Raw genomic sequence first — 14,518 nt, 5'->3', positions numbered from 1 at the left:
CGGACCAGGGCTCGAACCCGTGTCCCCCTGCGTTGGCAGGCAGATTCTTAACCACTGCGCCACCAGGGAAGTCCCTGTTGGTTCATTTTTGTCTCCCCAGCCCCGGTGAGGATGTGCTCTTCAGTGGGGCTCGGCAAATGCCTGGGGAATGAATGAATGAGTACAGGACTGTTGCTGGAGAAAAAACGGACAGAAGAGGAGAAGGAAGGGAGAGAGGGCAGGAAGAAATGAGGAGAGGGAACACTGGATGTCCCAAGGAGCGACGACAATTACTGGCATTTATCGATCACTGTCTTGGCCCAGGCACTTTTCCTGCATTAACTCATTTTAGCCTCTCAACACACCCGGGCAGTAGTACAATTATTATCCCCATTTTACTGTTGAGGTAACCGACGCACAGAGGGGTCAAATGCCTTACTCAAGGTTACCCAGCTGGTAAGTGGCTGGCGTCTGACCCCAAAGCCCAAGCTGTTAACCATGTCTTTACACTGGCCCAGGAGTGGAATGAGCCCAGAATCAAAAGTTAGAACACCACTTCTCAGGTCATTACCCCTCACTAGTCCTGAGAGGCTTTGATGAAACCTTGCAGATTAGGCCCCGAAGTCTACCAGCCTGCAACATTGCTTACCAGCCTGTGGCATTTCCTCCTACTTTAACGCATTCTGTTGAACACTTCTCAAAGCTGCTGGTCATACTTTCAATTTTTATTCATTTATTCAACGAGTCATTTAGCTATTTGTTTACTATTGTGGTCAATTTCTCCTTATCTCATCATCTGAGTGTTTCCTCCTTTCTTTCAAGTCTATTTCCATTCTGTCCTTGTTCAGAAGGGAAAACAGGTACAGTGATTGGTCAGTCCTGGGATGGGCACTGGCCAGGCTGAGAAAGCCAGGACCAGAGCCATCACTGCTGACCTCCAGGCTCAGCCTGGCGTGGCCACCTCAAACCTCCTGGGAGGTGGGCAGGGTGGGCAAAGGGAGAAAAGGGAGGTTGATCTCCAATGGAGTATGAAGGTCCCCCCTCAAAGAGGCCTTCTTTATCACCTGGGCAGGGGAAATTAGCTCTCCCAAGATACCCTTTATCCTATTGCCTTGTTTTATTTTCTTCATGATCCTTTCACTCTCTGAAATAATATTATTCTTTTGTTTTAATGTTCATTATCTGTACCCCCCCAACCCCCCACCCCCCGCCCCACGGCCCGGCCCCAGGTTCATTCTTCACGGCTTATCTTGTTCACTTAAGGATTTATTTCTTGCACAATGGACTGAATGAAAAACTCCCTTGCAAAGAATATGTGCAAAGCGGATATCAAAACAGTGAGGACATCACGTTCTTTTGGGTTCGACAATTCTAACATTCTAACTTGCAGGAAAGAGCTAGTTCTTCAGAGGAAAAGTGGGAAGCAGACTGGCTCCCGGGGTTCAGAACAGGTGAAAAGTAACCCACTCCCGGCTCTCCTCTCTTGTCCACCACCCCCCCCCCGCCCCCCCCCGCCTTTGCTCCACTCAGTCCGGGGTGGAAAAAGCTTCTCCATCTGCAAAAGGGAGCCGCGCTCTCAGATCTGCTCCGCAGGCCGCGTCTCGCCGCGCGCGCCCGCCGAGCTCCGCGGGGCGGTGGGTAGGAAGAAACCGGGAGGGGAAGGTCTGGGGGTGTGAGGGTGGAGCGGAGCCCGGCCCCGCGATCCGGCCCGGGTTTTGCTTGCCACCCACTCGCCCGCTCGGCCGCGGAGAATTCCTTAATCACAGCGGGCGAGAGCAGAGACTGGGAGCGAAAAATCCGGGATCAGGCAACTTTGGGCAGCGCATGCGCGCCCGCGGCGCTCCATCCCAAACACACACACATTTTTCCCCCGGACTTGGAAAGTCACCCAAAGCCGCCCCAAGTGCAGGTAAGAGACTCGGCGCTCCCTCCGCCGCGGCCCCCCCCACGCCCCTCAGCTCCGCGGGCCTCCCGGGGTGCTTCCCCGCCTCGCCCCCTGTCCGGGTGCAGCCCCCCACCCCCGGGGCTGCCGCTTGCAGCCGGGAGCGGGCGAGCGAGCGAGCGACAGAGCCAGCCAGCCAGCCAGCCAGCCAGCCTGCGAGCGGCGGCTGCCACCCAACTCCGGCCGTGCGGGAGGCAGGGGGCACGGAGGGCTGGCACCCGGGAGCGGGGCGGCGCGTCGCCCGCCGCGGCCAGGGAATGCCCAGTGCGCGGCTCCGGGGGAGGGGAGGGCTGCTGCTCCTGGGGGTCACTTACTCCAACTGAGGGGGCGGCGGGGTAAGGGAGAAGAGGGGGAGGTGCCAGGCGCGAGTGCAGGACTTTGCAAATAGGGTGGGGGCGCCCCCCGCGCTGCGGGCTCCGGGGGGGGGCAGGTGCTCGCCAATACCCAGTAATCACTCCTTCCCCCGAAGCTCCCCCCCTCAACCTCCCGAGCTGCAGGGGTTCGTGCGCTCTCCAGGGCAGAGAAGGAGGCAGGGGTGAGGGGCGCCTGGGGTGACTTTGCAAGACTTTGCTCAAGGGAAGGGGGGTGGGTGGGGAACCCCTCCAGCCGACTCTTGTGCCCCAGTACCAGGGTGTAGGTGCTACCGGCAGAGGTAGGCAGTGTTCACTTAGGCGCGGGGTGCCAGGGGGTGCCTCATGGTGGGAAAACGAAGGCAAGAGGTTGCTTGGCTGGGGGGAGCGGCGCCCCCTTTTTCATTTGTGCCTGGGAAGTTTGTCTCAAGTGCGCTGCTCCGGGCGCGGCAAGTGGAGCTCCTCACTGCCCCCCCACCCCCACCCCAGCCTCTCCGGGTGCAGGGCTGGCAGTGCTGGGCACAGGGAGTCGGGATGCCGGCTCAGGGCCGTGTGACTGTCGGCCGGAGCCCGCCTGGGTCCCGGGAAAAGTTCGGGGGAGTTGCCGCGGTTGTCGTGTGCTCTGGGAGAGAAGTTGCGCCCGGGGACGTGGGATGCCCGGCTGGCGGGCCGGTGGGCGGGTGGAGCCGTGCACTCTCAGGGGGCTCGGCCGAGGTGGGCGAGGGTGTGGTGGGGTCTGTGCCCCCAAGGGTGGGCTGAGGGTGACCCCGGGGCTCAACAGTTGGGGAAAGGGAGCCCTGAATCCAGGGACGCACGGCTAAAATAGGCACCAGGCGGAGGACGTAGAATGGTAGCTTGTGGGAACACGGAGGGGCACCGAAGGGGAGAGGGCCGGGCTGCCCGGTCACTTGGGGTCGAGTTTCAGGGCAAAGGAGCGCGTGGTGGCTGGTGGAGGAGTGTCGGGGAACGGGGCTCCAGGGGGCGCACGGGAATGGGGGATCGGCCGGACCGACAGTCCCGGGGCAGGGGGCCGAGTCGTGCGCCCGGGGTGAGCCGGCCGGGCGGAGCGGCGGCCGGTTTATTTTTACTCGGTGGCATTTGCAGAATGTGCAGCTGATGGCCGTCGGCCGCCAGGAAGTTTTGCTTTCTGTTCTTTCTCTCTTTCCGAAGCCAGCGCGGCCGGCAGCGGACGGGCTGGGGAGCCGGGCCTGGGAGGGGAGGGGGCGGCCGCTGGGTTGGCAAGGTACGGGCAGGGGCGCACTGGGGCGGCGGGCGGGGGCTGGCCGGGCGAGGGCGGCGGACGGGCTCTGGGCCGCTGCAGAGCTTTTGGGCGAATGTCTGTCCCCAGCGTTGGAAGCTCCTCGGCGAGGGGAACAGGTGTATGCGCCGTCAATCACGGCGGGAGGGACACTTTGGGGGCGTAGATTAAGATAATAATAATAGATTTTTCTCTAGGGGGTGGGCGCAGATTCTTCCTACAAGTCATCCCCGACCCGGGTCCGGAGTTGGGGGAGGAATGGAGTGCCGAGGGAGGCAGGGGGACGCTTCACCCTTCCACACAAGTTTCTTTCTCCTGACCCGGCTTCAGCTTGGGAAGCGGGCCCTGGGTGCGGCGAGGACCTCCTTCCAGTCACGCTGGGGAGGGTGCGGGCGCGTGTGCGGTGTGTATGATTTGTCCACCAGCAAAGCAGCAAAAACACCCCTCCAACGGGCCTGGAGCTCCCCCAAACCCGGCTGGATCAAGGGGCAACACGGGGTTATGCGTCGCTGCCCGGGCGGAGCCTGGGGCCACGACGCTCAGAGCGTGTGGTTGTGCCGCCAACACCCCGTACACTCAAAGAGATGGGGGCGGCGAGGGGGGAAAAGCCAGGATAATCGCCGGGCAAAGTTGGTAAATTTAGGGCGCCTCTAACCTGGTACAGACGCGCGATGAGAGCGCGCGAGGAGACTGGAAAACAGATCGCCGGGTAGATTGGTGCGCCTGCCCGCCTACCCACCCCACGGCGCGCGCGCGGGCGCACACGCACACACACACACACACGCACGCCACACACATGCACGCCACACACACATACACACACACACACACACACACACACACACACACACGTCGCCGTCCTAAAGGGAGCTGTCCGGGCTGAGCAGGAGCAGCTGCGCCGGGCGTGGTGAGGGGGGTAGTTGGTCCCCGGGGGCTGCGCCCGGGCTGCGCTCCACGTGCCCAGAGGGGGCGCTGGGCCGTTCGGCGCCCGAGCGCAAAGCTCCGGGTTTGCGCCCTGGTGGCGGCGAGGCGGTGCGTCCCGGGCGGGCGTCGCGTCCCGCACCATCTCCGGCGACTCGCACTGCCTCCGCTGACGCCCAGCTGCTTTCCCACTTCCCAAACTTCGGCATTATGGCTTTCACCTCACTCGAGCTCTGAGACCCTCTCCAGGGCAGGGTGGGGAACTTTTTCCTTCCCGGCAGCGGCCACGGTCTCTCTGCCCGGAATCCGGCGAATTGGAGAGATTGACTCGCCCCCCCCCCCCCCCACTCCATCTTGTTAGCCACCTTAGAGGCGGTTAACGAGAGTTTATGGGGAATATTGTTGAACTTCAGTAATCAGGTTTCCAGCGATCTTATGCCTCGTGTTTAATTTATTAGACTAGTTATTTATTCTGTTGATGATAATCTGTTGCTGGTTTCTATGGAGATGTTAAACTGATCTCTTTCAGAAATCAAACTCCATATGCACTAAAACGTTTAAAGGGGCAGTATCTCTCTCCTTTTTCTTTTTCCCTGACTTTTGTTTTGTTTTGTTTTCTAGACTTTGCACCTTGCAGACACTTTGCGTCTTTCTCTGAGTCTCGGTGCATTTTATTTCCTTCTTACGAAGGAGAGAAGCCCGGAGACTCACGGTTTGTGGCAAGTACAGCCTATTATGGCTAGAAGAAAGCCAAAGCTTTGATCCCTAAGTTGCATCATCATTTAAAACAGATCATTTCACCACCACCCCCTTCTCCCCCATAATATAAGAGCAAAATTCTTTCAAGATCAAAGAGTTCAATCTAAAAAAAAAAAAAAAAACCAAAAAACAAACTGTTGTGAAAAAAAAGGAAGTCAGTCAAATGTGAACCTCTCCTATATATCTGCTCCCCTTGTGTTTAAAGAATTTTTTGCATAAGAAAAACAAAACTTGTAGCTCAGCTAATTTTTCATACTTATTAATAGTTTATCTTGCCCCCCCACACACACTTTTTTTAATTTAAAAAGAAGTTCAAAGTTAGATTTCTCTGCCTGCGGGGGTTGAGGTATATTTGCTTCTCTTTTAGATCCTGACCATCTGTTTTTGGAAAATTAGCCTCTGGGAAGAGGGGAAAAGGAGTTTTTACTCAAACCTAATGGAGTGCTTTAAATTTTTTTTAAAAATTCTCACCCAAATATTTTAAAGTCTCAATTTTTCTACTTTTTAGGGGAATATCAGTAACCTCTGGTGTATGAGAGCATATCAACTTTTCCTCCTTTTCCCTCTTCTCCTCTCCTCAGGTATTTTTCTGTAGACTTGTGACTTTGAGGGGGTGGGTACAGTGAATTAAGAAAGTAAGGCAAAAAAAAATTATCTTGGTTTGTGACACTCTGAAAAATTGCAAACCCACTCTGAACTCAGATATTTATCACGCTGACAGATATGATACAAAGCGATTGCATTTCCTAATGATCCTCTGGGACTGAGTTGTAGGTAAAACCATTTAATGCATTTTTAATATTAAAGTAAGGCCGGGGTTCCATTTTCTTGGAGGTGAGGGAGTGGATGTCCCTCTCTGGAGCTGATACTTTCTGAGTGTACTGTTTTGCTTTTTCAACTAGAGCCCACCACCTCCACCCCTTCACATTTCCACTTACTTTGGGGAGGGATGAGCCCCACACAGGGCATTTGGCTTTTATAAATAAATTTGTATCTGGCCAGAAGACCCAATGCTAAATAAGAGCACACTTAAAAAGAAAAAAAAAGAAAAGAAAAAAACAAACCTCAGACTCCACCCCTGCTATAGGAAATAAAACAGAGGCAATACTTGACTTTTTTTTTCTCCTTCTGCCATCCTGGTTCTCTTTTATATTATTTTATTTTGGAAGAGGGTGGAGTGGTTGTTACTTCTCAGCTCAGAGGAGAGAGGACCCATTCCTGTTATTTCCCTCTCTGCTATATTTTAAAAATGTGTTTGATTTGGATTGCAAACAGAACAGGCTTACCGGTAGAAAAGAGCACTGTGGCTTTAAACTCACGAGTTTGCATATTCTCCTTGTATCTTTCCCCTTTGCTAATTATTGTGTTGTTTTCAGAGCAAATATGTCATATCCATGGCGACCGGGCAGGTTTATTGTCTTTCTGAAGCAATAGCTCACATAAGTAATTAATGACTTTCTTTTTTTTCCTCTGGCTTAGGTTAAACAGATCATTCAAGGAAAGTCATATCTCTCTTCTCTCTCTCTCTCTCTTTCTCTCTCTCTCGTTTTTAGCCCAGTGACATAAGAACATGAGTTAGAACAAGAAAATACTTTAACCAAGAAGTCAACAGCTTATTTTCCCCCATTTCTTTTAAAAGCTAAAGTGTCAGCTTTCAGACATATGAGGCTGTCATTCTTGCAGCCGAGGGCAGTGCAGTCCACGCCTGGGTTGGAAATCCATTTGAAGGTTGTACAGCAGGGGAAGTGCTGGCATGGGGGGAGTAACCTGAAGGAATTTGTTTTTGAGGTGGGGGGGAGGCACTCCAAAATGAGTATTTCTCCTGTATTTAGCGGAATTTAATTAAATTGTGTACAAGGAAGGAATTAATGAGTCGGTAGTAATGTCCCGTCCCCACCGCCCCCCCCCACCCCGCCCCCTTTTCCCAGTCTGGTTAATTGGAAAGACAAAGTTTTTCTTTTCAATTCACCTTGAACTTCAGCTTTCTCCAGCCTTTGTTTCAAGTGCTTTTTCCTAGAAAAGTGCCTTTTGGAATCCCTTCTGGTTAGTATTTCCAGCATTATAGCAGGGGTTTGTTTTTGATTTTTCCCCTTAGACCTACAACTCAGAGCTGGTTTCTGCTTCTCAGGAATCAACAGCTATGATGATTGATTATGACTTGGATTTTTAAACTTTTTTCTTTTTGGGGGGGGTGGGCAGCTTTTGAGGATGTAAAATGATATAGATGGCCCATCTCTCTTCCATATCGGGGAGGGTAGAAGCAATGTTTTCCTTTAAAAAAAAAAAAAATCACCATTTATGTTCCACCCTTTTCAAATGGACCTTTTGCTAATAAGCCTTATGATGTCACCCGGTAACTTTAGAAATATCCTATGTGTCCAACTGATATTCTCCAGCAGCCCCGCAACAGACATGCATTAATTAGGCACATTTATATGCTGTTGCCCCTCTTTTTGAAATTTCAGGTGTAGCCAAGGATTTGTGTGTGTCCTTAAGAAAGGGGAATGAAATAAAGAGGAAAGCATTTATATTATATTTATACCTGGACACAATGAAAAAGGATAGTTCCCCCATCTGAAGTAAGTTAAAAAAGGCTGTGAGTCAACTGAATGAATCTTCAGGCTTTTGGCATTAAAAATAAAAATATAAAGCAGAAGAGAGATTTATTTGGTATCTGGTTTCTGAAGAGGAGAAGAGAAGGCCAGGCAAGTCTGATGCTGAGACTCCAGCGGACTTGTAATTGAGCCCGTAACCTCTTGATGTCTATATCAGAAAAACAGACGCGAGCAGAGGGAACAGAGGAGAGGCAAACAAGCCTTGTAGAGGAGGGAGCTCAGGGGGAGATTCACAGAGAGAGAGAGAGAGAGATTTAATTTATAGACATTTTAAAAACCGTAATTTCATTAGGATCTGTTCTTCCCCTTCTCTGAAGGGCAGCCCGGCAGACCGATAAGGCCGGTCCCTCTGCCGGGATGCGTGGTGTGTGGGTGGGCGCGAACGTGGGCATCCTTTTCAGTTCCGAGGGAGCGTTTGTTTCCCTTCTGCCTACTTTCTGCTGGCTTCCTCATTTTGGAATTTAAAAATCCCAAATCGCCAAAAGTTAGCCGTGGCTTCTGGCTGCCTGGTGGTCTCCCCTGTGGGTGCCACGCCGCTCCATGAGCGGGTCTGTCTGCTGCCTGGCCTTTGGCATCAGTGCGTCTTCCTTCTGTTGCCAGGTGGCCCGTGGTTCCAGCCACGTGAGACCACTGGACAGGGTGGGCACCCCCATCTCTGCCCCCTTCAACTTCACCAAGTTAAGTTGCTGTGGTTCGGAGGCCACAGTGTCGGGGGAGCGGGGGTGGGGGGGGAAGCTAAAGCCTGTCGTAAATTCTGCAAAAATTAATCAACCGTGTAAGAGCTGCACGTTAACAAGGGGGTACAGGCAGGCCGGGCCTTCTCCTGTTCCCCCTGTTCAAAGTCCAGCAGAGCCAGGGTGGCCGGGACAGTGGGAAGGGAAGGGGGAGTTTGTTTTTTGTTTTTTGTTTTTATCTGAATAATTGAGAACAACTGGAGAGAGGGAAGACGAGAGAGGGATTTGTTGAATATAAATCCTCAAGTGCCCTTGTTCCATATTGTTGGAATTTTTTTTTTTCCTTTTGGTCTGGATTTGTCCTGTGTGTCTTTGGTGGAAAAGATACCTAGAGAAAGAGAGCAAAGGAGGGGGATGGGGGGGGGCGGGGAGAGAGAGAGAGAGAGGGAAGGATGGAGAAGAGAGAGAGAGAGGGAGATGTGTGGCTCCTTCGGAACTCATTATCATTCTTAATAAGTCTTAAGGAATAAAGGAGAGCATTGAGTGTAAATGCTGGGTAATCCTAACACTTCTCAAGGTGAGAGGAGTCTTGAGGACACAGAGAAAAGAGAGAGCAGAGGAGGGGGTGGGAGGGGGCCCAAGCAGCCCTGGGAGAGTGGCAGGCCCAGGATCTGGGGGGCTCTGCAAGAGGCCTGGAAGCTGGGGTGGGGGACACCCAGAGGAGCCCCAGTGAGATGGTGTCAGAGATGACACTGGGGATCTCCAGGAGAGGGTGACTTGCTGGGACAAGGAGCAGGGGTGATGGGAACCTCTACCCTGGGCCTGCCCTGCTTTGGGTTGGGGTGGAGGCCAGGGGCCACAGGGCCTTTGCTCCCTCCTGGGCACGGGCTCCCCAGCCAGCTCAGCCCCTGCCCCCTGGCCTCGGGTTCCCGGAGAAGGCCCCGGGGTCTTGTCCTGCTCGTTCTGGCTCCCTTGCATTGTCTGCTCTGGGAAGCGGGAGGGACAGAGCAGCGGCCAGAGCTCAGCTCCGGACACTAGGTGGCTTAGAGGATCTTCGAGGTTTTCCAAGACGAGCAGCCGCTGGCTTCCTCTCTCCTCCCCGCTGGTGGGCTCCGCTGTGCCCGTCCTCTGCCGGGTCCGGGCAGCCCTGGCTGACCGGCAGGAGGGCGAGTGGGCACGGGCCCAGGGGCCATGGCATGGCTCCTGCGGCCCGCGCTCCCAATGAGCAGCTTCCAGGCAAGGCGAGGAGGAGGCCAGGGGCAGCTTCCGTGGGGGGAAGGCAGCCGGTCAGGGCCACTTACACGAGGGCCAGTTGGAGCTCAGCCCTGTGTTCTCTGCCGCTTGGGCATGAGGCACTGCTGAGCCCATGGTGGGGGGGAGGGCAGTCTCTGCTTCTTCCCCTTTTGAGTTCATGTGCCCCCTTGGAGAATCCTCTTAATAAAAAAATCTCATAAGTATAAATACTGCACATACTTGGAGGGGTTTCACAGATCTTATAAACCCAGCCAAGGACCCTCTAGGGTCCCTTGCTCTGGTGGACTTCTTTCCAATTCTCCAGGACTATAGGGGGGAGGGGGGCAGTGATGAGGCAAAATCAGTTCTCACCGCCACTCCCACCCCTGCCGGCCTCAGTACCTGGAGAGCAGAGCCATGTCAAACTGTGACACCCACTGGGCCCCCGCAGGTGGATCAGGGCCAACGCTTAGGCGCCCATCTGAAGCACCACACCTGATAGGTAGTTGCCCTTCTCTGGGCCAAAGGCCACCTCCCCCTCATCCGGCTGGCATTGTCTCGGGTTCCTGGGATGTTTGAAGGGTCTTAGCCAAGGTCATGTCAGAACCACTGATTGTTTTCTCTAGGAACAGTGGTGGGCAGGGAGACACAATTCAGGTTTGACTTACTGTAGTCAGGTTTTTTTTGTGTGTGTGTGTTTTTAAACTCTTTCTTTTGGAGAGTAACTTCTGGGGAGCATGCAAAAGGGGGTGCGTGGGAGTTAAGAGATGAAGGCTGATGACTGAGCTGGTGACGCCCGGAGGGAGAGCAGGACGGGTTAATGGCGGGTGGATTCTGCTTTTCTGCTGTTTAAAAGCAGTAATGACCAAATTGCGTGCCCTGCGTGTGCCTTGCTGACGAGATTTACCGAAAGGAAGCTGCGCTGCCTCTCTGCTGCTGGTCTCGGGGTGGGTAAGCCTGTGTATGTGTGCGTGTGTGTGTGTGTGTATATGTGTGTGTAAATGAGAAGACGGGGTGGGGGAATTAGCTCTGCCAGGCTGGCACCCTTCCCCAGCACTAATTGCTGGCAGAGTACCCACGGGGGCTGTGCCAGCATCTCCAGCTCTGCCTGCCCCCCTCGCCCCCGGGGAGCTCAGCTGTGCAGCTCGCTATGTGAGGCCCATTTCCGGGCCCACTAGTCCTGGAGGCTTCTTTGGGAATTTCAGGGAAATCTGATCCTTGGTGGGTGGGGTGACCATGGGCCAAGCCCCAGCATCCCTGGTCTGGCATGAGGGGACAGGGTAAGACTTAGGTGGTCCAGAGCTCCCCTGAGGTCTAGTTGTAAGCATCAGGAGACCCCATTCCAGTTCTGATTCTGCAGTAAATCATCGTGTGGCCTTGGGCAAGTCATTCGACCTCTCTGAGCCTCAGTTTCTTCTCTTATCAAATGGCCTCTAACACTATTGCCCTCACAGGGTTGCCCTGACCGTCGGCTGGGCTTGTAGCTGTGAAAGTCCTTTGAAATAATTAAGCGTGATGAAGAATTTATCATGGTCGCGTTGTCAAGTGCAGGGTGCCCCCAATGTCAGATGAGCCCGTTTTGTATAATATGGTATTAGTCTCAAAGGGGACACCTATGAATTCCATTCCAGAAAGCTTTGAGCCTGGATGTTGTGTGGTGCTGGGGTTGCATTTTTGTACCAGGTTGTGGGTTGGTTCTTTTTTGGGGGGGGAGGGTGGTAAATAAGTTGTGTAATTCAGTCTTTAGAAAATGAACAGTTAAATGTATCAACCTGGATGAATCTCAAAAACACAATATTAAGCCCCAAAACAAGTCACAGAAATCGCTGGGAGCTTGGGGCTGAGTTGGGGGTGGGTGTTGCTTTTCAGGCAGGGTGGGGGAGCCCATTCAGGATGTGCGGTGTGCTTACCTGTTTTGAGCCATGGATTCAGTGAGGAGCTGTGTATATTGTAGATTATGCATTCTGGAGCCAGCTAGCTGGGGGGTCAAAGTCGTGCCCTTACGTCGGTTACTTAACTAGCCTGTGCCTCAGTTTTCTCACCTGTAAAATGGGGATAACAGGACCTACCTTGTGGGGTTGGTGTGAGGATTAGATACGGTATGACGTGTAAAGTGTCTTCCAGACCCAGGTTGGAGTGAGTGTGGTCGTATCTGCTGCCCTCCAGGGAGTGTTGTGGATGGGAGCGTGGGGCAGCCGCTCTCTACGTATCTGGGGGCTGGGACCCTGGTAGGGGTGGTGCACGATGGTGTTGGTTGGAAATTCTGAATTTTGTGTTTTACCTCTCTGGGCTGCCTTGGTATTTTTGGTGATGAATCAGAAGGGGATGAGAAGTAAGACTGTGCGCACTTTCAGAGTCAGAGCTCAAGTGGGGCAGGGGCCATTGGTCTCTCTTCCACTGTGGCCAGATTGGCTGTTCCTGGAGCTTGAGGGGTAGGGTGGGGGCAGACCCTGGGAACTCACTCCGGGTGCCGGTGGCCTCCACCTGTGTTCCTGTGGCCCGGGAGCCTAGTGCTGAATGCCGGGGGTCCCCGGGGTCCGCGAGTGTGCAGAGGCTCTGCTGTGGTGGAGACATGTGGCTGGCAGAGGGTTAAGAGCTGCTGCTGGAGTCGGGCTGAGCCCGGTGTGAATTTTGTTTCTCTCAACTGGGCAAATGAATTCCTTTAATTCTTTGTTTCCATGTCTGTAAAATGGGAGTTGGAATTTCTACCTTGTGAGAATTAGGTGAGAGGATAGTGATTGTAGCTGCCACGTGCTGAGGGTTGATGTCAAGCTTTCTTTCATGAAACCGAGCTTAGCCCAGCGAGCAGCACACAGTAGGGACCACAGGATAAGGATCAGATGATTAACAGACCAGCCTCGGGCCAAGCCTCAGGTGAGTCCCTGGATGACCTGGAGCTAACTGGAGTGCAAGAGGGCCTAGCCAGGGTAGCTGGGCAGGGGCGTCATGTGGATGGAGCCAAGGTTTAAGCCCACCCTTGGGTGATCCTGCTCCCGGGGGGGGGGGGGCACTCCCCAGGCATGGGTGGAGGTGGGGAGGGAAGGGCCCGGAGCAGAAACAGAGGAGGCCTGGCGGCAGTGACCTAAGGAGGCAAGGGCATGGGGGCTGTGAAGCGGGAGCACCGGAGGGGCGAGGGGCACTTATGGAAGATGAGGTGTATGAAACTCCACGGGCCTCTCCCATTTCACTGTGCTATGCCCAAACACCCCGGTTCTTGTTTCACTATCTGAGATCTGGGAGCAGGTTAATTTCCATGACGAACTCCAGGCCACGTGCTCTGAGGATTTATCTAATTAAACTGATGCTTTTTTCTAAGAAAGAAAGAAAGGAGGGGAGGGAGGGAGAAAAGAAAGATAGGAAGGAAGCAAGGAAGGGAGGGAGGGAGGAAAGGAGAGAGGGAAAAGAAATGGAGGAACAGAAGGAAGGAATGAGAGGGAGGGAAGAAGGGAAGGAAGGAAGGAAAGATAAGAAAGAAAGACGGAAAGGAGGGAGGGAGACAGATTAGCTGGAGGCAGACCAGTGGTTTTTGAAAGACCATGACAGAGTGGAGGAGATGCTTGGTGGCTAAGGTGGGTGTCTTGGGCCAGGTTTCTGTCTTCGGTTACTTTTCATGTATTTCCAACATAGCTCTTGGGCTGGGAAGGAAAGGGCTAGCTAGAGGGATTCTGGATCTGTACTGTTCACTACAGTAGCCACTAGCCCATGTGGCAATTTAGATTAAGTTAAATGAAAAATTCAGTTCTTCGGGAATTCACTGGCGGTCCAGCGGTTAGGATTCCGGGCTCTCACTGCCGAGGTCCCATGTTCCATCCCTGGTCGGGGGAACTAAAATCCCACAAGCCGCGCGGCGTAGCCCAAAAAAAAAATTCAGTTCTTCCGTGAGCTAGCCGCATTTCAAGTCCTCCATAGCATGCAGCACAGAGAAGGAACGTTTCTGTCTCATAAAGTTCTATTGGACAGAAGGGTGCTTCCCTCAGAGCCTGGGCTAAACGGATGAGCCCCCAAGGGACAGCGAAGGAGGTTGGTGATGGGCGGCTGGGATGTACCCACATGTCAAAGGGACCTCCCTGTCTGGAGCCAAGGCCTCCGTCCTGCTGGGGCTGCCTTCTGTATAGATTCCACGCATGTTTCCTCTCTCCCAGGGCAGGTGGGGCTAGAGTTCAGCAGAACAGGGTTAAAATCCTTCTCCCACTTACTGTCTTTGTGACCTTGGGCAGGGGTCTTAACTCTCTGACCCTGTGGAACTGGGCTAACGGTGGATAGTACCCATCTCATTGGGTCCTTGCGATCGTTAACTGAGTTGATGGGTGTCAGCACTTAGTCTAGTGCTGGGCACACAGCGAGCACTTGAGAAATGGGGACCACTCTTATTATAATCATTATAATTATAGTTGTTGATATTATTTTCATAATGATTATTGAATAGCTTTTGTGGCTGCTAAGTTCTTAGGGACACTGCTTGACCAAATGCTGATTTCTCCATAATCAGCACTTTAAATGAGCCCCCTCCCAGACCCCTTTCTTCTGAGATCCCAATTTGGATCCCTTCTTTCCATCTCTCCCCATCCCTCCTTGTTCCGGCACAAGGAAGAGCTGAAACTGCCCCAGAATTAACTCTTGCAGGCCTTTGTATTATACTTGTGAATTAGACCCCCTACCCCTTCCAACACATGTATAAGCGTGCCCGTGTGTGTGTGTGTAACACACACACATACACACACACACTCTTCTCTATGGGCCAAACTACATTAAAAAAAAATAGTTTTGGGGGGAAAATGGGGGAGAGC

General features: G+C 53.3%; 1 protein-coding gene across 3 annotated transcripts in view; it reads left to right on the top strand.

Moving 5' to 3' along the window:
* Positions 1-1,791: 1,791 nt before the first annotated feature.
* The window catches only part of CASZ1 (castor zinc finger 1), a 147,671-nt gene continuing 134,944 nt past the window's right edge, over positions 1,792-14,518 (top strand). Inside the window, exon 1 of one of the 3 annotated variants that reach the window (XM_059912789.1) lies at positions 1,792-1,888. The gene's annotated coding sequence lies outside the window, so the exon portion shown is untranslated. Of the gene's footprint in view, positions 1,889-2,530; positions 2,574-3,495; positions 3,515-14,518 lie in introns of those variants that run through there. The other 2 variants (XM_059912798.1, XM_059912812.1) reach the window with 2 other exon arrangements.

This window comes from Balaenoptera ricei, chromosome 1, assembly GCF_028023285.1.
Source record: "Balaenoptera ricei isolate mBalRic1 chromosome 1, mBalRic1.hap2, whole genome shotgun sequence".
Taxonomy (NCBI): Eukaryota; Metazoa; Chordata; class Mammalia; order Artiodactyla; family Balaenopteridae; genus Balaenoptera; species Balaenoptera ricei.
Note: the sequence above shows the minus strand (reverse complement) of the source record. Positions and strands in the feature narration are given on the sequence as shown.